The sequence below is a fragment of the Tupaia chinensis genome, unplaced genomic scaffold, assembly GCF_000334495.1.
Source record: "Tupaia chinensis unplaced genomic scaffold, TupChi_1.0 Scaffold000117_2, whole genome shotgun sequence".
NCBI classification, from domain to species: domain Eukaryota; kingdom Metazoa; phylum Chordata; class Mammalia; order Scandentia; family Tupaiidae; genus Tupaia; species Tupaia belangeri.
The window spans coordinates 7016421-7044094 of record NW_006159583.1 but is presented as its reverse complement, the minus strand read 5'-3'; the positions used below and the strand labels follow the sequence as shown (position 1 = coordinate 7044094).

At 39.0% G+C, this 27674-nt stretch overlaps 1 non-coding gene across 1 annotated transcript; it reads left to right on the top strand.

Annotated features, from left to right (window-relative positions):
• Positions 1–23935: 23935 nt before the first annotated feature.
• Positions 23936–24042, top strand: LOC114007078 (U6 spliceosomal RNA). The gene has a single exon (XR_003548734.1). It is a non-coding gene; the product is annotated as a U6 spliceosomal RNA (small nuclear RNA).
• The last annotated feature ends 3632 nt before the right edge of the window (positions 24043–27674 follow it).

Genomic DNA, 27674 nt, shown 5'->3' with positions numbered 1-27674 from the left:
GAAGAAATTTACATTTTTTTTTTTGAGAGGTTTTCGCTATAGGGTGCGTGCGCTTGCCAGACAGACAGAGACAGACATAGAGACAGAAAGTGAGAAATCACCCCCCCAGGGGGGATGGTCACGCCGCAATCCCTTCTCCTCCATTATCCTCTCGGGATCTTGGCCACGCACGTATACACGCCCGGCGTGAGTTTTAAGCCACCGGGTTTGGGACGCGAACTGCTGTCAACTACGTGGGAGTCCAGCGACGTAGCCATTATGCTAACTGCTGGTTCCCAGAAATTTACATTTAAAGATAACACATATTACTACTGAATAATGAGATTGGTTGAGCTGTTTGGTAGCATCTCTTTCTCCTCTCTCTCTCTCCTCCCGAATCCCTTCTAGTCTACCCCACATAATTTAAATTAAGAGCATAGACACTAGAACCATACAGATGGGTTTAAATCCAGGCTCTGACACTTATTAGCTATGTAACAGGACTCAAATTATTTAGCCTGTATATTCCTTAATTTTCCTCATCTGTAAACTGAGGCCAAAAGCAGTTCTGAACTAAATGTTTCTTAATGTTTGAGTAAAAAAGAAAAAATATATATAGTTATATAGGGAGTACATGAAGGTGCTTCAAAAAGTTTGTGGAAAAATAAAAATTAAAGTGAGTTTATTTTGGTGCAAAAAAAATTGTAATCCATGCATAATTTGTTCACAATGCTCATTTTTCATGAACTATTAGAAAGCCTTCTCATATTTAGAATAGTGTTAAATGTTAATTATATATTACTACTAGTTACAGACACTCTAAATTCTAAGATATTTTTGTGTTTATTTGGAGCCATACATTAATTACTCATTGTGTTTTAAGTCCAAAGAGGTAGAAAACAGTCATTCTCCTCTCGGGATCTTGGACACACACGCACACGTGCCCAGTGCGAGTTTAAGCCACTGGGTCTGGGACTCGAACTGTGATTGAGTACATGGGAGCCCAGTGACATAGCCATTATGCCAAAAACTGGTCCCTGAGTTTGTAATTTCTAAGACTTCCAGGATATTTAAAAGGTTTTATTCTCTTATTTAAAATATATTTGTACATTTTTCCCTTCTAAAATAAATTCTAGATAGTTCTGAGAAGAATATTTTACATAGACACACACACAGACACACACGTATATACATACATACATAAATATATCTTGTGTTATTAAAAAAGTTTTTTGGCTAGGCCATGGTGTGGTGGTTCAGGCAGCTGGATCCCACATGGCCAACTGCAAGTTTCGAGTCTTGGACATGTCAGCTTGAAAAACGCACAGGGCATGTGTGTCTGCATGCCCAGAATCCTGAAGGGAGAAATAGAAGAAAAGGGATTATAGTGTTCCCATCGCCCTTGGCAGTTGCATTTTTAAACCCTACTCCCCTTCTCTCTTGAACGAGTGCATACACCTTTTCGCAAATTAAAACAGTAAGATAAAAAACTTCCCTTGGCCAGGTGGTGGCACAGTGGTAACACAATTGGACTCCCCTGGGAAATGTCCTGGGTTCACATCTGGGGACCTCTCTTTAGAGTGCTGGGAGCACAGATGTGCCTGTGGTTCAGGCCAGCTAAGACTAGGGGTGCACTGCACCCTGAGGGTCCTATCGGGAGTACCTGTCTCTCCATTCTCTAATAGTAGAGACAAACTTTAGAAGACTCTGCACATTCATATACATACGCTAGAAAGATGAAATATATAAAGAAGAAATTTACATTTTTTTTTTTGAGAGGTTTTCGCTATAGGGTGCGTGCGCTTGCCAGACAGACAGAGACAGACATAGAGACAGAAAGTGAGAAATCACCCCCCCAGGGGGGATGGTCACGCCGCAATCCCTTCTCCTCCATTATCCTCTCGGGATCTTGGCCACGCACGTATACACGCCCGGCGTGAGTTTTAAGCCACCGGGTTTGGGACGCGAACTGCTGTCAACTACGTGGGAGTCCAGCGACGTAGCCATTATGCTAACTGCTGGTTCCCAGAAATTTACATTTAAAGATAACACATATTACTACTGAATAATGAGATTGGTTGAGCTGTTTGGTAGCATCTCTTTCTCCTCTCTCTCTCTCCTCCCGAATCCCTTCTAGTCTACCCCACATAATTTAAATTAAGAGCATAGACACTAGAACCATACAGATGGGTTTAAATCCAGGCTCTGACACTTATTAGCTATGTAACAGGACTCAAATTATTTAGCCTGTATATTCCTTAATTTTCCTCATCTGTAAACTGAGGCCAAAAGCAGTTCTGAACTAAATGTTTCTTAATGTTTGAGTAAAAAAGAAAAAATATATATAGTTATATAGGGAGTACATGAAGGTGCTTCAAAAAGTTTGTGGAAAAATAAAAATTAAAGTGAGTTTATTTTGGTGCAAAAAAAATTGTAATCCATGCATAATTTGTTCACAATGCTCATTTTTCATGAACTATTAGAAAGCCTTCTCATATTTAGAATAGTGTTAAATGTTAATTATATATTACTACTAGTTACAGACACTCTAAATTCTAAGATATTTTTGTGTTTATTTGGAGCCATACATTAATTACTCATTGTGTTTTAAGTCCAAAGAGGTAGAAAACAGGTTTCTTAAAATGTTTTATATAGCACTTAGGAAAATAAAAAACAAACAAACAAATAGAGAGATGCATTTGGTTATACCTTTTATCATTTTGAGGAAAGGGAACTATAGTTCTAGACAACTAATATTTTTGTTTTTGTTGAAAGATGTATATGGCATATGGAAAAATCTCCCATTTAGTGAAATAAAAGTCATTATGAAATTGAAATTGGAGCAGTTTCAACATTCAGGAAGGAAATTCCTTCATTTTTCCTGTAATCAACCTTTTTTATGATACTGTTTAAATGCTGAGTACAGTTTGTTTTTGAATAGCACTCATCTGTACATAAGATAGTATAAGTTGTAAGGATCAGGACCCCTAAGAACTAGAGGCTGTGTAGGATAGAGGGTAAACAGAGACGTCATAGCCTCAACTCCAGGAGCATCCAGAGAGTCCTTGGTGTTTCTAACCCATGCAAATGGTCTGTTGATGCCATAGTGTATTTTGCATAGTGGAAACTACCATGGTACGTGACTGGAAAAGGAACAAAGTCTAAAACAAGGTCATGACAATGAAGATGGAAAGGAGGGTTTATTTGCTAAACATTTTGAGGTAGAATCTATAAACCATGGTGACTAATGGCTGTGAAGGTTTAGGGAGTGAAGAATTGGAGAAACGTGGCTTGGGTTTGGGACGTTAACTGAGAGGGGAACACGGTACAAGTTCATTTTTGTTTTTTTTTTTGCTTTTTTTTGTTTATTTGTTTGGCAAGGATATGTGCATCACTAATTCAGATTGAGAAATGCTGCGTTTGAATCTTTGTCACGAGGCAATCAAAACTACCACTGCCCTCCTATCTCTGGTGTTTAGCTAATCACAACACTCTCTTTAAGTCGTATTTGTTCTATGCCATCTGGTTAGTTTTTCCCTCTCCATAGAATGTCGTGTACCTTCTTCAAAGCTCTTGGTTTCTTAATTCTAGTGACAAGCAATGAAATTGACTAGTGCCAACTAAATTAAAACAAAGGAAATTCCTTTTATCATTCAAATAGGACAGATTTCCAGCATAACCCATTCCCCTGGGTAGGGTATACCAGGTGTCTGTGTAGAGCCTTGCAAACTTCCAGACTCCTAACTAGGAACAAGAATTAGCAAAGATAAACAGTTCATTTTAGCACACTTGAAAATTTCTCTCAGGTCACAGTTACATTCCTATTCCTGAGAGTTATGCACACGTCAATAAAGATTAACTAAACATACAGAAATACAGCTAAATAAAAGCTGAGACTTTTAAAATCACTCAAGAACATGCACCTTGGCAGGAAACCTCTGCATATTTCCTTTTACTCTATCTCTTAGTACAGTTTCTTTGAAAATCAGCTTTGGCAGACAAATGGACATCCTCTGTTAATGGATACTTGAGAACTTGGGCTGTGTTCGTGGTTTCCTTCTGAAAGCTTCAATTCACAGTACTGATGGATGAACTATTTTTCTCTTTAAAAATAGTTTTTTGGTTTCCAGAATAAAATGTAAACATACAAAATGGCATATATTAAACAAAATATCTTTCAAGGGTTCTTGAAACAGATGAAGGCAAATATTCTTTTGGTTTATCAATTGATATTTAAAAGTCATTTTAAGAGTATTTTAAACTACATGCAGTAGTGACTTGTATTTAATTAAAAAAAATAGTTACCTGATTTGTGGACCCAAGAGATCAATGAATTTTAAAAATTTCCATTAACTTCTTGCTTTTGGTCCTCTTATAATTTACTTGTATATTTTCTCAGGACAAGGATAGAAAACGAAAATGAAATTCATATGAATCATCCTTGATCCTTGCCTGTAGTCTAGTACAAAGGTAGATGGGACTGAGATTTATGTAAATACACAAGTTGGAATAAAGCTTCTAATGACACATGCATTTAAATATATTTATGCCAGTCTTTCCACTTACTCTTTATAACTGAAAAATGGAGTGAAATTGATAAGACCAATACATATTTTGATGCTAATATATCTTTATTAGAGAGAAAAGGAATATAGAATAAAATAATTTGATAATTTTTATAAGTAGTTAAATCTATTTATTTAAAGTCACGAAATCTTGTAAATATGTTTAAAAACTCTCACCTGTGGTTTCCATAAAAAGAATTGAACCAGTATTGCTGGTTGTTCTACTCACATAGTAAGGGTTTTTCTCTGGCATGATTATCATATTATTTTTCTCTTTTTAAACATTGAATCTGAGAATCTGACAATTGCCAGAAAAAAGAAAATAAAATTTCTTTTAATTATAAAAGATTTATAAAGATAAAAAAAAATTTAGCACTTAAGGAGTTCATTTAAAAGTAGATTTTTAGAGTATTTTTCAGACTTGATTATGCTCTTATGTCCAATTTCTTGTGAGTTTTTAATAATTTTATTTTCAATTAATTTAAATTTAGAATATCAGTAGAGACCATAATAAGAGTAGAATTGGTTTCTTAAATATTAGTATCAAATTGTCCTATTATTATTAATAGATCATTTCATTTTTTCTCAAGTTGAGTCTAATATACAGAACCAATCCTAATAAGTTGCTGACAAGTGAAACTTCCTTTAGAAGCTCATTCACACCTTTTCACCATGGCCAAAAACCTCACGTGTTTTCTTTGATAGAGTTTCCCACTGCAGCGCCTCTTTCCCATAATCAGTTTTCTTTCCTTCACTCTGTTACAGCTTTTTTTTTTTTTCCTTTAAGAGAGGTTTTTGCTACAGGGCATGTGTGCTGACCAGAGACAGAGAGACAGAAAGTGAGAAGTCACCCCCAGGGGGATGGTCACGTTGCAATCCCTTCTCTTCCATTCTTCTTCTGGGATATTGAGCAGGCACATGCACCCACTGTATTTCAAGCCTCTGGGTCCAGGACTCTAACTGAGGTCATCCATGTGGAAGTCCAGTGTCTTAACCATCACACCACCTGTTGGCCCCTCTAATCCTTATTAATGATATTTTCCCGCTCAGATTCTTTCTATTTTCTCTAGTTTGATACAAACAACTCAACGAGCTAGTTGGGTCTGTGTGAATGCCCAATACGTTTCCCATATTTTTCTCCATTTATTTGAGTTATATCTTTCTATGTTGAATTCCTTAAAGCTTTCTAAAGATTATATCATTCATTAATTTATTCATTGAATAAATATTTATTAACTGTTAGTGGATCCAGACAAGATTTTATTATGCTGTTGTTCCCAAAGATCAAGTATATGTTAGGGGTATAATAATGAATGAAATAGACAAAAATGCATGCAGCCAAGGACTGTATGTTCTAGTGGAATGAGAGAGGGAGTAAACACAAATACACCAGAACATTACGTAGGTAAAAATGCTGTGGAAATCAGTAAGAAAGGAAGGGGAAGGGAAAAGGGGGTTAAGGTTAAGGACAGGGTGAAACTCACTGAAAAAGGTGACATTTCAACAAATACCTGAAGAAGATGAGAGGGTGAGCCATGTGAGCTTGCCATAGACAGATGGAGATAGAGAGAGGGAAAATGAGAAAGTACCTTCTAAGGGGGATGACCATTCCTCATTCCCTTCTCCATTCTCCTCTGGGGATTTTAGGAATGCATGCGCACATGCTCAGTGTGTTTTCCAAGCCACCAGGTCTGGGACTCTAACTGAACAGTCATCCGTGTGGGATCTAGCCATCTTAACCACTGTGCCACCTAGCTGGCCTATGGTGGTTTTGGTTCAGTATAGGCTCACACACAGTTTATTACAGGATAGGATGGGGGTATGGGATATGTGGATACAGATGTAGTGATTATACATGAGTATGAGTGAGAGCTTGTGGAATTTTGGATTGCTTTTTTTTTTTTTTTTTTGTATTAGAAGTGGAAGGCAGGCCATTTAGTGAGAACAATGAAGGCGAAAGAGTGGTTAGAGATTTGATGCAGTTGTGTATTTTTCTCCATCCATGTTCAGTTGCGTGTGAAATAGTTGTGGAGTATTGGAAATATGCATGGCTGGAGTGTTTCCTGGTCGATCCAACAAAGCAAAGGAGGATGAAGTGTTTGAGGGTGTATTCACGGGGAGTGATGACAATGACCAGTCACAGGGTTTTAGCTGAGGGAGAATGTGAGCACCTAAAGGCACAAGAGGTGGTGAGAAGATGATACTATGCATGGATCTTTGAGGCAGCAATACTAAGAGGAATGGCTGCAAAAATAGATGCCCTTGGTTGGGAAGTAAGCAGCTTAAAAGTGAGAGTACAGAAAGGCGGGAGTCACTGGCAACAACCGACCAAGTCTAGTGTGAGCTTGTGGAAGTGAAGCAGCTGAGTAAACGGAGGACAGGCTCTCAGAGGCTTTTCATTCTGCAGTTTTTCTAGTTAACCTGAATTCTCTCCTGAAACATTTCCTTTCATTTAAATTCTTTTTTTTTCCTATTATGTTTTTTTGAAAGGTTTTTGCTATAGGGTGTGTGAGCTCGCCAGAAAGAGAGAGACAGAGAGACAGAAAGCGAGAAATCACCCCCCAGGGGGGATGGTCACACCGCAATCCCCTCTCCTCCATTCTCCTCTCGGGATCTTGGGCACGCACGCACACGCGTCCGGTGTGAATTTAAGCCACCAGGTCCGGGACTCGAACCACGGTTGGCTACATGAGAGTTCAGCAACATAGCCATTAGGCTAACTGCTGGTCCCCTCATTTAAATTCCTCAACTAAACTCACTTGTATTTCTTGTGAGTTTGATCCATATTAATTTTAAATTATAAAAACAGATTCCATAATTTAGTTGAATTAGCAATTGAAACATAATGAGGAATCAGTTTATTTTAATTAATAAATTATTTTTTTTACTCCTGATAAAGTATGTGTGCACACATATGAGAGAGACAGAGAAGCACCCTCCACAGGGTTTGGTCATGCTGTGATCTCCTTCTCCAGTTCTCCATCCCATCAGCTCCTGGGCACTCATTCATGTACCCACCATGCTTTAAGCTGACCAGATCAGGGGTTGAAACCTTGGTCACCATGTGAGAGACTGATTGTTTTGAGCAATGCATTATTACTGGCCTAGGGAGCCAGTCTTTTTTTTTTTTCTTTTGAGAGATTTTCGCTATAGGGTGCGTGCACTCGCCAGACAGAGAGAGACATAGAGACAGAAAGCGAGAAATCACCCCCCAGGGGGGACGGTCACACTGCAATCCCTTCTCCTCCATTCTCCTCTCAGGATCTTGGGCATGCACGCACACGCGCCCGGCGTGAGTTTTAAGCCACCAGGTCTGGGACGCAAACCGTGGTTGACTATGTGGGAGTCCAGCGCCATAGCCATTACACTAACTGCTGGTTCCCAGAGAGATTTTTGCTATAGGGCATGTGTGCTCACCAGACAGACAGAGAGAGACAGAGAGATAGAAAGTGAGAAATAACCCCCAGAGGGGATGGCCATGCCACAATCCTTTCTCCTCCATTCTCCTCTTGAGATCTTGGGCATGCACACACACATGAGTTTAAGCTACCAGGTCCGTGACTTAAACCATAGTCGACTACATGGGAGCCCAGCGACATAGCCATTACGCTAACTGCTGGTCCCAGGGAGCCAGTCCTTTGTTTACTTTAGATTTATATGAAATGAATATTTGCAAAGCAAAACTGGATAAGAAAGGAGTTTGTTTGGTGTATTATTAATATTAAATGTTCATATCAGAGATGTCTTAATCATTTATTGAAACTCCTGAAGAGGGACCAGCAGATGGTGTAATGGTTATGTTGCTGGACTACCGTGTAGTTCAATGCAGTTTGAGTCCCTGACCTGGCAGTTTAAAACTTACACTGGACATGTATGTGCATGTGTGCCCAAAATTTTGAGAGGAGAACAGAGGCAAAAGGATTACACCATGTTTATTCCCCCTGGGGGGTGATTTCTCGCTTTCTGTTTCTCTGTCTCTGGTGAGTGCACGTGCGCTATAGCAAAAATCTCTCTTTATTTGTTTAATATTTGGCTTAAAATCATCTTTATAAATTATTATTTTGAGATATCACCCCTTTCACCATATTCATTGACTTATTAATATTCTGAAGATACTGGTTAATGTTGTTACAAACACTAATTATTGTGTTGTGAAAACCAGACATAGAGACAGGATGTAGCTAATAATGAAAAACGGTGAATCTCTTGTTTACCTTAAATATTGGAGAAAGTCTTATTTTCTCCTTAACAAATTACAGAAATACAAATTAACTTTGAAAGGTCAGAGCTGCAAGTCAATTTTGAACACTTAGAAAAAGAAGATAGTAATCACAATTTCTTTTAAAAAAAGAACTTTTATTTAATTTATTATTATTATTTTTTAATTCACCAGAGAGAGACAGAGCGAGAAAGGGAATGTAGCAAGCAAGCCACCACCTCTGGGACTTGAGCTACATTCAGCCATGTGGTAGTCCAGCACCTTAATCACCATGCCATCTGCTGGCTCCAATCACAAACAATTTAAAGTCACTTCTGAAGTTAAAGATGAGCCTTAGTAGTAAGTAGAAAATATGATTTATCCTAACCTAACTGACTTTATGTCAGTCTTTTAAACTGATATTTAATTCACATACATTTCATACAACACCAATTCTGGAATAGCTTCTTTTTTTCCAAATGATTTCCAATGAATGCAAATCAACATGTATTTATGATTTAACTATGCTATGTAAATTTAATTTTACACGCTGTTCTTTTCTTTCTAAAATTTAAAATAAAAATTTAAATTTTGTTGGAGGGCACGTAGACTTACCAGAAAGACAGAGAGAGAGAGAAAGTGAGAAAACACCCCCCATAGGGGATGGTCATGCTGCAATTCCTTCTGCTTCATTTCTCCTTTTAGGATTTTGGGTACCTACACACATGAACCTGGTATGTTTTTCAAGCCGCCAGTTCCAGGACTCACATTACTCAGTAGGCCTCGTGGGCTCCAGCTGCCTTAGCCACCATACCAACTCCTGCCTCATAAATTCATTTTTATCTCAACTGCTGAACTGAACTGGCCCCATAGCCTAGTGGTTAAGGGAGCTAGATCCCACATGTCCCATAGAGGTTTGAATCCTGGCTTGGGACACTTGAAAAATACACTAAGCACATGCATGCCCCAAGTCCCAATGGGATGGAGAAGTAGAGGAGAAGGGACTGTGGCATGATCATGCCCCATTGTGTGTGTGTGGGGGGGTGCCTTCTCCTTCTTCCTCTCTCTGTCTCTTGCTGGTGAGCACATGTACCCTCAGGCAATATATCCCAACTGCCTTTCTTTCCTTCTTCAGTATGGATGTAGAATTTTATCTTAGCACCTTTTAGCTTGAGGTAAATGTAGCATTTTCTAGGTGCATTGTAGCCAGATGAGACTATGTGACAAGATTGGGGGATTTGAGATTCTTCTTCTTGGGAGTCTTCTTTAAAAGTAAGTGAACATGCCCTCTTTTCCTTCTTCTTTCTAGTTTCCTGAAATGCAAATGTGATGTCTGGAGTTCTAACAGCCCTGTTAGAAGAGAGATGAAGGCCATTGCTAGCACTAGGATTGGCTACCAGGAGCGGGAAGGACATTGAGTCTCTGAAGAATTCATGGAGCCACTGTGTCAGCCTGGACTGCCAACTTTCAGTTTTTTTGGCAGATTAAAACCTTGTTTGTATGAATCACAATTTTCCAGGTCTCTCTGAATTGCAACAAAATTTCATTCCTGATAAAGTAAGAATCATTAAATCTCATATCATGTCTTTTAAAGAAAATTTCCTGTTATTAATCACTCTTTTATAATTATTGTTATTATTATTATTTAGGTTTTGGCTATAGGGTGCATGCATTTGCCAGAGACAGAGACAAAGAGAGAGGGAAAGTGAGAAGTCACTTCCCAGGGTGGATGACCATACGACAATCCCTTCTTCGTTCTCCTCCTAGGGATTTTGGCCATGCACGCACATGCGTCTGACATGATTTTTAAGCCGCTGGGTCCAGAGATTGAACTGCAGTTGGCCCTGTGGTCATCCAGCACCTTAAAGACCATGCAACCTGTTGGCCCCTGATGACTCTTCTTATGCCTCTTTGTTTCTCTATTACTTCCCAGGGGTGGGGAGGGATATTGGTGTGGGCCATTTGTGTTTTTCAGTCTTAAGGTTTCCAATCCTTGCTCTTGGTCTTCCACATCTGTGACAGCAGTTTGATTTCATAGTAGGAAGTAGCAGCTCCAACTGTCATTCTGAATGACGATGAGGGGAAAGAAATTGCAGAATCAGTCCGGGGAGTTCTTCCAAACTACACATTCCTAGCTCCATTATCTTTGCAGAGAGTTCAATACTCTTCCACCAAGTCCCATTTGAGAATCACTTATCTATAGCACATCCGCAAGGTTTCCCTTGCTTCCAATTGGCAAAATTTAAACTAACAGTTAAAACCACACTAAGACTTTTGTTAAGTGAAAAATTGTCTTGAGGATTAGGAGGTAGTAGAAACGAGGTATTATGTTTTCATATTGTGAAGTCCAACTTAGAATCTCACACCTTTTTACTCAACATATTTTGAATCTTAGTCTGAAAAGCCTAGCCATGCGTCTGTAAGCAATTACATATATTTTTCTCTACTGGGCTCCTTTTAGAATTGTTTCTTCAATACGGGAGGGTAGATGTATGAGGAATATGGGGAAGATACTGCGCCATACAACTTTCAAGCCACTATTTTTCTTTTTACTATTGCACTTTCAGTAATATTTATTAAACACTGTGGCACATGTGTTATTGTGCTAGGTACTTTTTGCATTTGCCAAGGGCAAAACACAATTATCTCCCTTTTTCATCGAAAGCTCTTCCAGTTCTCTGTGGGAGGAACTAGTATCTTCTTTTTCATTCTCTTGGTGGGTGGCCTGTTGATTCAGACAGTCCTCATTTGGCTAAGCTGTAATTAGACCAAGACTGTGGCATTTCTGGCTTTGTCTACGGTGGGACTTGGTGAGAGGAGAGACAGACTGGGTTGTGTATACCTGATATATTTAATGCAGAAGTAGTATGTGGGGGCAGGAAAACTCTTCAGAAATAAAACCCATCAAGATAGAAAGGAAAACAAAAACCACAAAGAAAGAAGTCAGTAATACATAGAACAAGGAATGATTTCAGCTTGGATATGTAGCAGCAACAGTACTGCCGATTTTAAAATTGAAAAAGAAATCATATAGTGCCTTGTGTTATTAGCTCTCCAAGTAGGAAGGAAACTTCATGGCTCAGGATGCAAACATACTTACTTGTATGCAGAATATTTCTAAATACAGTGCAAAGCATGCTCTGCCAATGGGTTTCATTGGTTAATCTGAAAATGTAAGTAGAAATTTTGTGCTTAAGTAAAATTGAAAGTTAATTTCTGGGGCTGGTTCTGTGGCTTTCTGGTTAAGGCAGCTGGATCCCATGTGGACAACGGTGTGGTTCAAGTCCCAGATCCAGTGGTTTTAAAAACACACTGGGCATGTGTGAGTGAGGGCCCAGAAAGAGGGAGAAATGGAGGACAAGGGATTGCAGTGTGACCATTCCGGTGGAGGGTGCTTTCCTCTCTCTCTCTGTTTCTCTCTGTGAGTGCGTGCACACGGCCTCTAGCAAAATTAAAAACAAACTAAGAAGCAAAACCAAGAAAGTTAATTTCTGGTTAACCTTGAGTATGCCTTTAATTCTTTAAATCTTATTCGTGCAAGTTAGGTTTAATTGTGCACACTCATGTTCTTTGTTAGTTAACATAAGGTCCTTGATTTCAGGGATTTATCATTATGGCCTTTGGTGTAGGCTAGGTCCTCAATGATGGACAAATTGAAGAACTCCAAAGGAAAAAACTCAGCATTTCTCTGTAGAGTTGACTATTACCCCATTGATGAAGACTTAAGTAATAGATTTGAGAGAGCAACTGGTGTCAACCTAGGTCCGTTTTTCCACTGCTTTTGTGAAATCACTGTAGCCAGGTAAACACCCAGCCTTCGCTTTCTATACTTCCTTGGTTTCTGAGAGGAAGCAATTTGTGTCACATCTGGTCTTTTCAGAAATGTGTGCATACAGATGACAATGCATTTCTAGAGGACAGTAGAGCCACACAATGGACTGAGAAAAGAGGCCTGCTAGATGAATACCAGTCCTATACTGCTGCATTTGTGAAAAATAAATTTTTATTGCTTTTTTAAAAAATTTTTCCTATAGCACACATGTACTTCCAGAAAGACATAGAGAGACAAAGAGACAGAAAGCAAGACATCACTCCCCAAGGGGGTTGGCCATGCCACCATAATCCCTTCTCCTTTGTTCTCTTCTTGGGATTTTTGGGTATGCATACACATGCACCCAGCATTGAGTTTCAAGTCACCAAATCTGGGACTTGAAAGGCAGTTGGCCATGTGGGAATCCAGTGCCTTAACCACTGTAGCATCTGCTGGAATTTGTGATCTATTTGTTACAGCAGTTTAGTGGATCTTCACCATTATAGTCAGTTTACCTTATCTTCACCACTCTAGTTTTAAATTTTTTTAATGAAAAATTATTCAAACAGCAAAATATTAAAACTCTTAAAGTTGAAACGTAGAAACATATTATATTGTAGGTACTACACAGGGATGCCCAAGTATCAGATGCTATGTCAAAGAAGAGGAACATTTTCTAAGAATGGGATTTGGGGGCAAATACACAAGCAGAGCCCATATACTAAGAAAAGATTTTGATTTCTGATGCTTTAAGATGGCCTGACTTTCAGTCTTGCTACTGAAGTAGGCGTGTGATCTCAGAAGCCTGAGTTACGATTTTTCTCATCATCACATGAAGACTGTTCCTTTAAAAGAAGTTAAATTTAGGGAGATTCTGTTTTTGAAGTAAGAGTTATTGCAGTTTCGTGGCCAGTTTGAGGCTGAAATTGGTTTTTAACTACTCTGTCCTATCATAATTTACTTTTGGGGCTACATACAATGTTCGTGCTTTATGATTTATAGGTAGAACTTCATTAGGTTTTCTCAAAAAAATTACTTAGTTTTCTTTCAGCTTCTTGTGGTAATACATTATTTTTCAATTTACAAAGTTAATAGTGCATGACATAAACGTATTGATTCATATATGTAATAGTATAGTAGATAACTATATTTGTATTCAGTAGCATATTGAATAAATTTAATACTGTTTAATAACATTAAATGAATATATTTTCACTGTGCATAGGTCTAGGTTACAATGAATGCGTTGGCTTATTTATTCTCTAAAATTCTTTTCAAGGCTGAGATTTACTCTTTTTTTGTTGTTGTTGAGATTTTTGCCACAGGGCACATGCACTCCCTGGAGAGAGACCGAAAGACACAGAAAGAGAGGAAAAGTAAGAAATCACTCCTCAGACAGATGGCCATGCTGCAATCCCTTCTCCTCCATTCTCCTTTTGGGATTTTGGGCACACATGCACGCGTGCCTGGTGTGGTTTTCAAGCTGCTGAGTTTGGAACTTGAACCATGCAATGGGTCATATGAAATCTAGCACCTTAAGCACCATGCCACCTGCTAGTCAGGGATATACTCTGATGGGAGGAATTTGTTCTAGTGTCTACTTTTCTCCCCTATGCCCTTTGTGGCATAATTCCCAGCTGCTGTGAACTAAACTGCTATGAACTAATTCCTATGCATCTTATGCTGTTTCACACTTCCTTATTTATTACCTCTTTGTGCAAGGATAGTATCCTGTGTTAGATTAACTCTTTTTAAATCTATCACAGATGTTATGCCTCCAAAAAATGTTCTTGAACCACTGTATTAGTCAGGGTTTCCTAAGCGAGAACCTCTGGGCAAAGACGAGATGGATAGGCCAGCATTTCCAAGACCAACACAGGCTGAGAGATTTTGTTTTCACTGAATAATTTCCATTTTACCCAGTAGCAATAGTTTTGGGATTTATTCTTTACTCTCAGTCCTTTCTGTGTCAACCCCGACCCTGTTCCACTGTGCTATGCTGACTTGTTCTAAGAAATAGCCTACCTAGTACCCAGGATCTACTCCGTGTGGGTAGGTACTGACAAGACCCAAAGCCTGAGTGTGCAGTGCCTCACTTGTCCAGTAGGGGCACAATTCGCATTGCGTTTGGTTCAACCTGAATTTCTCACAGGGTCTGTGGTTCAGATTGTACAATGTTAATATTGTACAGTGTTATTTCTGTATGCAATCACTCCCTAAACACATTATCTTATTTATTTTATTTTAAACCATCATTTTATATTATCTACTTATATTTAAGTCTTTATAACACCTTTACATTAGTTAACTGATCTAATCTAAACCAGGTAGTATTTGAGACTCAGAGTTCTTAAGTTTAGAGCAAAACTTAGATCATTCAGGATAAGCTTCCTCATTTTTAAGAGCTGTAGTCATCCTTGCCTAAGAATTTTTTGTTGCCCTGTCTGTTTGGTCTGACTCTGCCAATACTCATTTGTCTTTGCCCATTTTTAAAAAGTGTATTTGTATTTAATGTGTTATGAATGAAACATTTCCCTTTCTCTTTCAGTTTGCAGCTGAGAGGAAAGACCTGACACTAAGATGACAGTACCCATGATATGAGCAGCATCTGGAGGTCGCTTCTCTTCTTCCACTGCCAACTCATTTAATGTGCACATAGTGGGATGCACAGGTATCCAAGGCTCATTAAATGCACAGTAAAAATTTAAGAAGGAGAAAAAGGAATCAAAATCTGTCTGGGGCCCTCCCAGTGAAACTGAAAGGCAAAAAGGTCAAAATTTCCTTGTGCATGTTTAATTTTTTTTTTTTTTTAAATGAAAGAAGACACTGTTTTTATGGTCTGGTGTCCAAGTGTTAACAGGATGAGAAGCACTTTTTGTTCACATTCCCGTGCAACCTTGAACTGAGAATGTTGAAGTTCTTGTCTTTCTTTTTCATTGCATCCCACAAAAAAGGTTATTCCAAATTCACTTGGCAATATTCAGACAAGCTATTTCCTAATCCTCAAAATAGCTTTTCTTTTGAGCGTTTCCCAAAAGTCTTAAAATATGTTCATGAACTGTATATACACTTCTTTACTAAACTTTTGGATTGGAAGTCCTTACAGGAAAAAATAAAACTCGAGTAAAGATTTTTAAATATTATAAATTCAGATGAGCGGAAAAAACACATTTAAAAGATTTTTTTCCCTAATAAATAGGAAGTGGTGGACCAACCAGGATATAGTAGTGGGGTGGTTGGATCCCACATGACCAACTGTGAGGTTGGAGTCCCAGCCCTGGCAGCTTGAAAAACACACTGGCATGTGTGTGTTGGTGCCCAAAATCCCAAAAGGGGGATGGAGGAGAAGGGATTCCTTACTTTCCATCTCTCTCTTTCTTTCCCTCTCTGATAAGGACACATGCCCTCTAGCAAATTAAAAAAAAAATTCTAAAAAAAAAAAGGAAAGTGGTATGTATAAGTTTATATATTCAAAAGAGAATTGCCCCAATACCAGAGCGTTGTTGTTTCTGTTATGATTTATACTACTTTATTTATTTTCAACCACAGGATATTTTCATTTAAAATAAAATCATTCATTGAGTAGTTAACAAGAAATAGTATTATGAAATGATGGGAAATTGAAAGTTTTTCCCCAAGTATTCCACATGGTGTGAACGTCCTCATAAGGAAATATGTTCTGTTTGCTACAATTGTAAACTCATTCATTTACTCACTCAGCAAATATGTGCTGTGTGCTGACTGACCTTGGACTAGCATGGGTAGTACAAACGTGGAGTAAATAGACATCACTCTGGTAGTGCCATGCACACTGTGTAATCACAGACTGGGGTCTGAATAATGAGGGAAGTGCTTGGGGAGCCTTGAGAGACCTGATTCAGGCTGAAGGCTAGGGAAGAACCTTGTGAAGAAGTAGCTGATCAGCTGTGACAGGAAAGATGAGTAGGAGCCAACCAAGCAAACAATGAGCCAGGACAACATGTGTGCTGGTTCTGAGATGAGAGGAGGCAAAGCATGTGTGAAGACCTGAGAACAGACCAGTGTCTCAGGGCACAAAGGCCAGAAAGAAGTGCCCCGTGTAGTCGGCTGGGTCTGGATCTTGCTGGATCCAAAGCCTCAATAAAGATTTTGAATTTTATGCTAACCCTTAGGTATGTTTCTGAATTATTTCAAGTAAAGAGATGACAAGACCCTATGAGTATTTTAAAAAGTCACTCTTGGTGTCAGCTCCACAGCATAGCAATTAAGTACCATGCATAGGGAGCTGGATTTCACCTGGCCAACAGTAGTCCTAATCCCGGCCCTTGAACCTTGAAAAACACACTATGTGCTTGTGCCTGGTTTCCCAGAATCTGGATGGGGTGGAGAAATGGAGGAAAGGGATTGCAGTATTACTGAGTTCCACTGAGGAGTGCTCATTCTTTCTCTGTGCCTCTGGCAAGAACATGTGCCCTCAGGCAGTAATAATATAATATTAATAATAATAACAATAATAAACCTCAAAACACTCTTGACCAGCTGCAATGGTGCAGTAGTGACATAGTGCTTTGTGATACTGAAACCACATGGGAAGGTTCTGGATTTGCATCCTGAGGTCTCCCTGTGCACACCAAGAATGTGAGCATGCAGGACCAGCAGATAGTGTAATGGTTACGTCACTGGATGCCCATGTAGTTGACTGTGGTTTGAGTCCCAGAACCGGCAGCTTAAAAACTCATGCTGGGTGTGTGTGCGTGCATGCCCCAAATCCCAAGAGAATACTGGAGGAGAAGGGGTTGCGGAGTGGCTATCCCCCCGAGAGGTTGATTTCTCACTTTCTGTCTCTCTCTGTCTCTCCAGTGAGTGCATGCAGCCTATAGCAAAAATCTCTCTCTCAAAAAAAAAAAAAAAAGACAGAATGTGAATATACGTGCCCAGGATCCTGGCTGGCTGAGTCTGGGGACGAATCTCATCCCCCCCACCCCCCATTGGGGATATGTCTTTTTCCCTCTCTCTCTCTTTCTCTCATGGAGGAAATAAATAAATACACTGTGGAAGATAAATTAAAGGGAGAGATTAGCTCAGATGGACAATCTGATGGGGGCTACTAAAATGGTTCAGAAAAGAACTGATAGTAATAGTTGTGACTGAGAGAGGGAAGTAGAAGGGGTTTAAGGGACTTTTAGAAGATGAAATCCTTTGGAAGCTTCTTAAAATTTTTACTTAGTGAACTTTAGAAACATGGGCAAATACTTAAGAGGAGGCAGCCATCTCCTCATTGTTGAGGGATAGATGGCATTTATGTGACATCAGCAGAGGTGGCTGCTGAAGAAGGTAGACAAATATAGGCCATCATGTGGTAAAAGCTTCAATCAGAAACAGGAAAGCCGAAGTTATGGCAAGACAGCGGCCAAGCTAAGGTCGGCAGCAACAGCTGGGAGCTCTCGGGCAGGCTTGCTGAATGGAGCCGCAGAGCTTGACATTAGATGCTGGTGCAGTAAGGCGTCCTCATGATTCCCAGGCAGGCTTGCTCTGCTCATTCCCCAAAGCAACCTAAGGAGGCTAAGCCTGCCAACTCACCTGACTTACCTTTGTAGAAATTCTGTGTGTTCTTGAAACATCTCTTTCTCTCCAGGGTGCAATTCAGTAGTCAAGATTCCTCATCCTTCCCCAACTAAACAGAAATAGGTGTCCTACAAGGATCTGGGAATAGGAATTCAGGAGTCCTGGGGCTAGGGGCTGGCAGGTGGTGGTTAAAAGCGCTGGACTCCCACATGGCCAACTGTGGTCTGAGTCCTGGACATGGTGGTTTGCTCTTGTTCTCTCTCTCTCTGGCCAAAATTGAAAAATAATGATCATAAATAGATAATTCTTTTTTTTTTTTTTTTTAAGAAGATCTGGGGCTAAATAATGGCTCCAAATATTTCTAGTGGTGTAAATTTTATAGGAACAGTCTTTCTTAGATTTCAAATGTGGTTAATAAAATTTATAATCTTGCAGTGTTATAAAGATTAGGTAACAGGTACTCTGCAAGTTGTAAGAATAGTAATGATAACAATAATAAATAGTAATTTTTATTGCTGAAATATCCTTTTTTATTTTATATAGTTCCTTTTTCTTAAAAAAAAAAAGATTTTTGCCTTAGGGTGCTTGTGCTCTCCAGAGAGAGAGAGACAGACACAGTCAGAGAGAAAGTGAAAAAGCACCCCTCAGGGGGATGGCTATGCCTTAATTCCTTCTCCTCCATTCTCCTCCCAGGATCTTGGGCATGCACGTCCACACAGCTGATGTGATTTTGAAGTCACTGAGTCTGGGACTTGAACCGCTGTCAACCATGTGATCGGCCATGTGGGAGACTACTATGCCATCTGTTGGTCCCAAGTTCCCGCTTTTGAGATCACTTTTCCTCCTACCCATGGCTTCAGCTGTGACACATGTTTTATATTTGTCAGGGACCAGGAACCATAGGTGCTGGTTGTTCTAGTGTATTTTGTTGTTAACAACAGCACATACTTGAATTGCAGTGATTTGTTTGTTCAGATCATGGTTTGGAGATCCAAGGTCCAGGGACCACATTTAATAAGGATTTTCCTGTTGGTGGAGTCACAAGGCCATGAAGGGAGGGCATCACATCATAAGAGAACAAGAATACATATCTGTGTCCATGTCTGTTCTGGTCTTAATCTCTCTCCTTATAAATCCACCAGGGTCAATCACATGGGCCCTGTCTTAATTACTCCATCGCTCCCAGCACTATGAAGGTATTATATTTCTTCTGACTACTTTCATAATATAAACATGTTCTAACACAGGTACCGAGGGGGACACTCAAACCACAACAGTGCTAAAGATGGAGAGGAAAAAACCATCATTACCTCTGTCTCAAGACCTTTAGTTTATTTATTTATTTAAAAAATAATTGTTTATTTAATTTTATGTATGTATGTATGTATGTATTTATTAAATTTGATCAAAGAGAGATACACACAGAAAAAGAGAGAGGGAAAGTGAGAAAGAAAGCCACCAAGTCCAGGACTCAAACTATGCTTGGCTATGAGGGAGAGAGTCCAGCATCTTAACCCTCACGCCACCTGCTGATCCTAAGACCTTTACTTTAAAGAGAAGAAGGTTACATTTATCCTGTGGCAGAAACTGCTAGTGGTTCACCAAAAGACCATTTTTTTTCCCCCTTCCCTGAACACAAGGTGGGTTTCATTTCCCAGCCTCCTTTGCAGTTAGGTGTCACTATGTGACTCATTGATGGCATGTGAGAAGTGATTTGTGTGTCATTTCCAGGCCAAGATTTTTAAGACATAAGTGTGCTTCCTCTACTTTCTCTTTCTCTCTTTTGCTGAATAGATACAGATGTTGGTGAAATAACTTAGGAGAAAGGCAAAGTGAGAAGATGCAAAGTACCTTGATCCTTGGTTTATCACATGGAAGAGAGCCTTTTTCTGCCTACCAAGAAAACAGATCTTGGGCTGTTTCACAATGATAAGAAAAATAACTTTTATTACAGTTGGGTCACTAGACATTTTTGTTCCTTTGTTACAGCAGTTATCTACTCTACTACACAATGCCTCTTTAGTTCCAGTCTTCTTGCTATCTTGTAATCGATAACTTGCAAGGCATTTCTTTTCATGTCCAGTAATTTCAAAATATCTAAAATGGAAATTACAATGTCACCTTTAAAACATTTTCTGACTTACTACTTTCTTATAATGGCATTGCCATTGACAAAGGTACACAGCCTTTACACAGAAGGAAGCAACTCTTTCCTTTGTCTTCCCCAGATGCCATAATTTACCTATTTCTGTAACTTTTCTTTTGTGCTCCTTCTAGAATTGGATGCTTCTTTTCCATTCTATTTTTGTGCCCTCAGCACCACTTGAAAAGGCCTCTATTACTTCATGCTGGAGCAATGGTGAACACCTGCCAATTTAAAACATTCCCACCTGTCTCCATCACTTTGATCTGTCCTACTAGTCCCTGTTATATCAATCTTTGGAAAGCATTGATCTAACTTCCTGCTCAGGTTCAACAGCTCCTCCTTGTCTATCAGGGTAAACTCAGTAGCCTTGTATTAAAAGCTTACTGTAATCTAACATTCTCTCACTCCTTCAGCCTTTTCTTTTATTATCCTTACCCATGTTTCTCAATGTAAACAATATTGACTCTTTGGGAAAGAATGTTATTTGTAGAATCATGTTTTAAGAACTATAGAACATTTAGCCACACTAAGCCCATTCATTAAATGTCAAGAGAACCCTTCAGGTGCCACAATAAAACAGATATGTTCACAAATGTTGGAGGTGTGAGCAGGACTGCTATGTGCTGAGAACGCCTATGCCTACAGCACCAGCAAAAAACAATATGTACGTATTGAGTCTGTACCATTCTACTATTTCTTTATTTAACCCTCACAACAACTCTCTGAACTAGGGGTTTTCTTTCTGATTTTAAAGATGAGAACATTTTAGCTCCCTAAAGACTTCCCTAAGAGGGCCAGCAGGTGGTGTGGTGGTAAAGGTGCTGGATCCCACATGACTGACTGCATGGTTCAAGTCCAACACATGGTGACTTGACAAACATACTGAGTACATGTGCATGCATGGCAAAATCCCATGAAAAGAATGGAGGAGAAGGGATTGCAGTATGACCATCCCTTCTATGGGGTGATTTCGCACTTTCTCTCTCTCTGTCTCTAGTTCTCTCTTTGGTGAGCACAACACCTTATAGGGAAAAAAAAAAAAGAAGGAAAAGACTTACCTAAGAACACTTAAATAGAATTTAAGAGAAGAGCGATAGCTCAAATGTAACATTGTACTCTTCATCCACGCTGGGTTAAACTGCCTTTTTTCTACCCTGATTTTTCTCATTCAGCTTATTCTACCTGGAATGCTCCCAATTTCGTTCTGTAAAACTCTTGCCATTTGCTCAAAGCTGAGATTAGATACTATTCCCTGCAGGCAATCTTCTCTAGGCACACTAAGCAGGGATCCTCTCTGGATTCCTGTGGTATTTTCTTCTACTGTTTGGCCTTGCTCATAGTCTGCTTTGGACTGTCTACTGTGCACCTTTCTCTTTTCAGTGTTGGATCATATGCTCCCAAAGGGCAGAACCTTATTTGTTTTATTGTCACCCGTAATTTCTAGCATAGTCCCTTGCATGCAGCTGAATGTGCTAAATACACAAAAGAAAAGAGGCCCAATGATACAGCATAGTGGAAATAATGTGGGTTACAATGATTTCCACATCCGGCCATATCACCTGTAGTTGCCAACCTTGCTCATACAATATAATCTCTTTGAGCTTTAGTGTATTCATTGGCAAAATGGTGCTAATAACATTGAACTCACTGGGTAATGCGAGGAGGAAATAAGAATGTATAAAATGTCAAGCACATTGTAAGCACAGTTAACGGGCAATAATAGTAGAAATAATAATGAAAATAACTAAATATCAGGTCTTTGAAAATGTTTTAGAAACAAACATTTTTCAATACTGATCTAGGCCTTTGCCTGAAAATCCAGAACTGCATTATCTCTTGGGAACATGCCCGGAGCTGATGTTCATTAAGTGGTTTTGATTTGAACACTTAACTTATTTTTTTACACTGTTTGGGTTGGTTCTGAGCATGGGAAAGCATAGATCTATAGGCCATGGTTTCATGTATACTCCCGACTAAGCTCCTGTATAAACATGGTTATCTCTTGTAGATATAGGGAAGATTGAAGGACGAACAGGAGCTCACATCCTGATCTTCATTCACAGAAATTTTACTAGACCATTGTATATTTCACCACAAGTCTGTACATCGGTAATATTAATCATCCACCTATATATATCCATACAACCACTTATCCACCCTTTCTTCCTTCTATCCTTCCACACATAGGTCACTTGGCATAAGTAAGTGCGGTATGTATATCTGTATTGCACTAGGAACTGGAGCAATAATAAGTTTCTCTTCTCAAGAACAACACAAGAAGGCCAGAGAAGGATGTAATGAATAAAATGAACACAGCTATCAAAGCAATCATAGAAACGCTTTCTGGATTGTTAGGCCTCCAGTTGAGATGAAGACTACTCACAGTCTTCAAAACAGCCAATAGAAAGCAATTTGGTTTGTCTAAAAATAGAAAGCATTCTAAAATAGGATCAATTGTGCAAGTTAATTATGAAGTTAGAGGGAATAGTCTACTCAAGGCCACCTCATTTTGGACACCAATTGCAAACTTGAAGGGATTCCCAAAACTTGCTCAGTTTTGATAATTTGCCAGAAGGGCTCATAGAACTCATTAAAAGCTGTTATCTCACAGTTATGGTTTATTATAGGAAAAAGGTACTGATTAAAATCAGCCCAAAGAAGAGACATATGAAGCAGAGCCCAGCATATACTAAATATACCAAATTTAGAGTTTCCAACTGCTCCCTTTCTGTGGAGTCAGGACAACATTATTCTCATGAAAATGTATATGAATTATTGCGAACCAGGGAATCTCATCTGATGTTGGTGTCCAAAGTTTTTATTTGGTTCCATCATATAGCCATGATTAATTACCCACATAGCTGATCTCTGTCTCTAATCTCTCCAGAGGCCAAATGAACCACATGACCCACAGTGTTCATCCTATATCACATTCTCTCTATTAACTCAGCCAGTGACCTGCCAATCTGGTGTGGCAGTCCCCACTCTAAATTACGTTGTAGACTATTCAGTGTTACTTAGGGTTGCAGGCAAAGACATTTGTATTAGGCTTGAAATTCCAAGGGCCTGGGACCAGCAGATAGTGTAATGGCTACATAGCTAGACTCCCATGTAGTTGACTGCAGTTCAAGTCCCGGACCCTGGCTTAAACTCATGCTGGTCGTGTGTGCATGCATGCCCAAGATCCCGAGAGGAGAATGGAGGAGGAGAGATTGTGGCATGGCCATTCCCCCGGGGGGTGATTTCTCACTTTCTGTTTTTCTGTCTCTGTCTTTCTGACGAGTGCACACACCCTATAGCAAAAACCACTCCAAAAAAAAAAAAAAAAAAGGAATTCTAAAGGACTGAAATTTCCCTAAGTATAAAAGTCAGACTTCTCTTTGGGGAAGGTTAAATTCTTTTTTTTTTTTTTTTTGAGAAGTTTTTGCTATAGGGCGTGTACACACTCTAGAGAGATAGAGAGAGAGAAAGTGAGAAATAACCCCCCAGGGGGGATGGTCATGCTGCAATCCCTTCTCCTCCATTCTCTTCTCGGAATCTTGGGCATGCACGCACACTTGCCTGGCATGAATTTAAGCCACCGAGTCTGGGACTCGAACCGCGGTCGACTCCATGGGAGTCCAGTGTCATAGCCATTACGCCAACTGCTGGTCCCAGGGAAGGTTAAATTCTTAACTATAAATTCAACTGTAGTGCTCGCTTCAGCAGCACATATACTAAAATTGGAACGATACAGAGAAGATTAGTATGGCCCCTGCGCGAGGATGACACGCAAATTCGTGAAGTGTTCCATATTTTAAAAAAAATCAACTGTATAATTTTCAATGTAAAATTATCATCGTTTTTAGCAAATATTAGTTGTTATTGTCTACCTGTGATCATCTATGTAAATAAATTTTGGACATTCTTCTCAAGAATTGGGGATTGAGATTAGTAGATTATGAGATATATTTGGAATTTTAGTTGCAAATAGAAACCTAGTACCTCTAGTTCAAGAAAAAAAAATTAAAGAAGGGTTTATTATGTGGATAAAGGGTAGATCATAAAATTCTGGGTCAAGAATTTATCTTTTGCCTCCTCGTGTATATGCTTCTTTCTTCCTCTAGTTTATAACAGGGAACTTGGTTACTCTATGGGCTCAGGATATACAGAATTTAAGTTAAGTAGAAGAGACACTGATTAATTCTTTCATGACCTGATTCCAGCTTTCTGTCAGGAGGAATCTGATTGGCTCAACTTGGAGGAGCTATTGAGCTCTGGGCCAATAAGCTGTGATCAATGGAGCAGGACTGCAAGGTGTCAGCGTGTGACAAAAGGCCCCCAAAAATATGACAGGAGAAATACCCTTTTAAATGCTGACTATAGAGATCCATATCTACTTTAAAAGCAGATCACTAATGGGACCAGCAGTTAGCGTAATGGCTATGTCGCTGGACTCCCACGTAGTCAACCGCGGTTCGCGTCCCAGACCCGGTGGCTTAAAACTCATGCCGGGCGCGTGTGCGTGCATGCCCAAGGTCCCGAGAGGAGAATGGAGGAGAAGGGATTGCGGCGTGACCATCCCCCCTGGGGGGTGATTTCTCGCTTTCTGTCTCTGTCTGGCGAGCACACGCGCCCTATGGCAAAAACCTCTCCAAAAAAAAAAAAAAAAAGGCAGATCACTCATGAAATGTCGTGTATAGAAAGGACTCTTGTATTGCATAAAAACAAGGTAGACTAGATTAATAGATAAATCCTGAGATTTCAAGGCGGCTGCTCATGTTGTACTTTTTATTTTACCACACATCTATCAAATTATGCAATGTCAGACTAAGCATTAGTATGAGAAAAACATGGCATTTGGATACAGAAGAATCACATCTTAACCTCTTACTAATGTTTAAATTATCTGCTAGTAGCCTTTGTTAACTTATTTGTCAAAGACGGAAATTCCCAACTCATGAGGTTGTAATGAAAAACAAATGAGATCATGTATGTGAAAGCACTTCCTAAAATACTGAACACACATTAGTTCTTATATTTTTGGAAATAACTGACTTGCTTAATCCAAAGATTTTCTAATTTGTATAATTTAGAAAATATATGCATCTCTATATCTATGAATGTACATATTTTGAACTCAGAGTTGTGTATGGATCTAAAAAAGTGTATCTCAGGGAATTACAAGACTTATTCAGCAATATTTTTATCAATCCAAGTGAACTGATAGTTAATACTGAAGAGATAGGAATAATGCAACATAGTTCAACTATTCTTTAGAATTTCATAATTCTTTAATTCAATGAAAAAGTTCAAATGGTCATGGTATACGAAGAATTGTGTTTTCTCTAAAGAGAAAAGAGGTAAATCCATGTCATATCATTATTCAGGAACTTAGGCTACTTCTTTAATATTCTTTTTTGATGTATTACAAAATTTAGACAGAATTTTTTTTAACCAAAAAAAATACTAAATTTCTATAATGAAAAAAAATCATTTCCGCATGTTTCTAAGGAAGCAAATGCAAATATCTTACTTCATGTTGGAGCTTACGGTGATTAAATTAAATGGCTGTGAGCATTCGGTGTCCTGATGGCTCTCCTGTACTACTCTTATCTGCCCTAGTTGCACACTCACACAGTCATTTTCTCTTTAGCACACCTAAAAGTCCCAGAGAGCCGTCTCTGAAGGGATTTCCAGCCTCTGACATACCGTGGCAGGCCTCTGCCACACCTTCACATCTCAGCACTTAAATGTGGGCACTCAGTACAGAGGAAAAGCACTATTTCACTTTTATTTTATGTTAATTTATTTATTTCTTCTGTAAATGAGAGAGAAAAAAAAGGAACAAGCTTCCCCAACAGGGTCTTGATATCCTGATCCACTTCCAGCTTCAATCCGCCCTAGATCATGGGCCCGGCGTGCTCAGGGAGATCTCTCGACATGAACATGAAACTTTTCCATGAAGGTCAACCTTGAAAAGCAACACATTTCGCCACCGCACCACCACTCTACCCTTGAAAAGCTTCATTTTATTTTGCAGAAGTGGAGAAAAAGAACCTCATTTCTTAAAGACAATTCAGAAGACTTTTTTTTTTTTAGTCCCAGGTAGTATGGCTTATAGCTAAAAATAACCACTCCATATTGTTTACCATGATCGAAACCTTGTGCTATATAAACTACTGTTCTTTATTGTGACTTATAACTTCAGTTCCTCTTAGCAATTGTAGCCTTACAATTTTGGGGACAGCTTGATTACATAAAGAAGATAACAAATTCAATGAAGAAACTCAGAAACGGAAAACTGACCAACAGAATAAACAACTTTATCGTGTTTCCAAAGGGAGAACACAGGGGTTTGCCAAGGGGACTGTAAGATTTGTTCAGTGCAGGCTATGTGAAAATGGAAAACAGTTTTGAGGAATTTCAGCCATTTCCTCATGTAACACTGCTAAGTTACAGCGGGATAAGACGAGCAAACAAAATATTTACAAACAACTCTGAGCACATTTATGGGCCTTTGACTTTTATTGAGCACCTTTCTGATTGCTCTTTACCTTGATTTGTTTTTTATTTCCTTACTGAAGAATATCATGTCTTGTTTATTATTTAAATCAGGTACATTTCCTCTGAAGACCAGATTCTCACATATCTTCATTGAAATAATGGGTACTGGTTTATTTCAAAGTTGTTGTAACTATGCATGAGTTAAAGAATGTAAAAAGATATTAATAGTACTATCCATATTTTTAACTTATTTCACTGAATAGCTCTGTGTGTGAAGACTTATTTTTATTGTGACTGCATTGGCTAGGGTAACTGCTGCAATGCAATTCTTCAGTGGTCCAAAAAGACAGAGAAAACATGGGTTTAATCTGCTCTTTATGGAGTTCCTTAAATTGTTTCAAATTCATCTTCTTTTTGATCTCAATGTCAGCAGTTGGAAATCAAGTCATGGCATGTCTCATTAGTGAAACTTCTTTGATAACTGTGAAATGAAAAATATAAAAAAGTCCAATACATTAGTGTTAAGATAAAGGTATTTATATAGGTACTTCTATGCACAAAGAGATGGATACTTCTCCTGTACAGAGGGTATTTGGCTGATCCCACCTCTGCTTAGTCATACAGAACATGATTCCCCTCCCAAAGGATTTAACATTCATTATTTATATTATCAGTATACTTTCTTATAGGCTAGGAAGTAATTCATTTCCTACTTCCATGGTAAAAATGAATTTAAAAAGGCTTATGGCTACACAAAGAACATCTCAGTTTTGAACAGTGACTCCATGAATCTTCTGAAACAGTCACGGTTTGAGGAAAGAGGGCAGTCTGTGTCCAGAAAGAGCAATGGAAGGAGCTAGAGAAAGTGATCTTAGAGAGTACTACTGTATTTCCCTGGTGAACTTGCTTTCCTTATCTCTAAGCGGGCAAGTTGATATCATCTCC